The sequence below is a fragment of the Diachasma alloeum genome, unplaced genomic scaffold (genome assembly GCF_001412515.2).
Source record: "Diachasma alloeum isolate Michigan unplaced genomic scaffold, Dall2.0 Dall_scaffold_01017, whole genome shotgun sequence".
Lineage (NCBI taxonomy): Eukaryota > Metazoa > Arthropoda > Insecta > Hymenoptera > Braconidae > Diachasma > Diachasma alloeum.
In genome coordinates, this window is record NW_021681129.1 from 42,749 (window position 1) to 42,957 (window position 209).

The window sequence follows — 209 nt, forward strand, 5'->3', positions numbered from 1 at the left end:
CGGTTTACCCGTCATTAATTTTGATTCAGTGACTGCGAAAGATACTAATCAACCGAGACGGCATGGCTCATTGCTGCCAAATACTATTCACGCAGTTTTCTGTGGTTCATCAAATTGTGGAAAAACGAATGCCCTATTGAACCTCATAATTCATCCGAATGGTTTAAGATTTTCAAACATCTACGTTTATTCGAAATCGCTCAACCAAC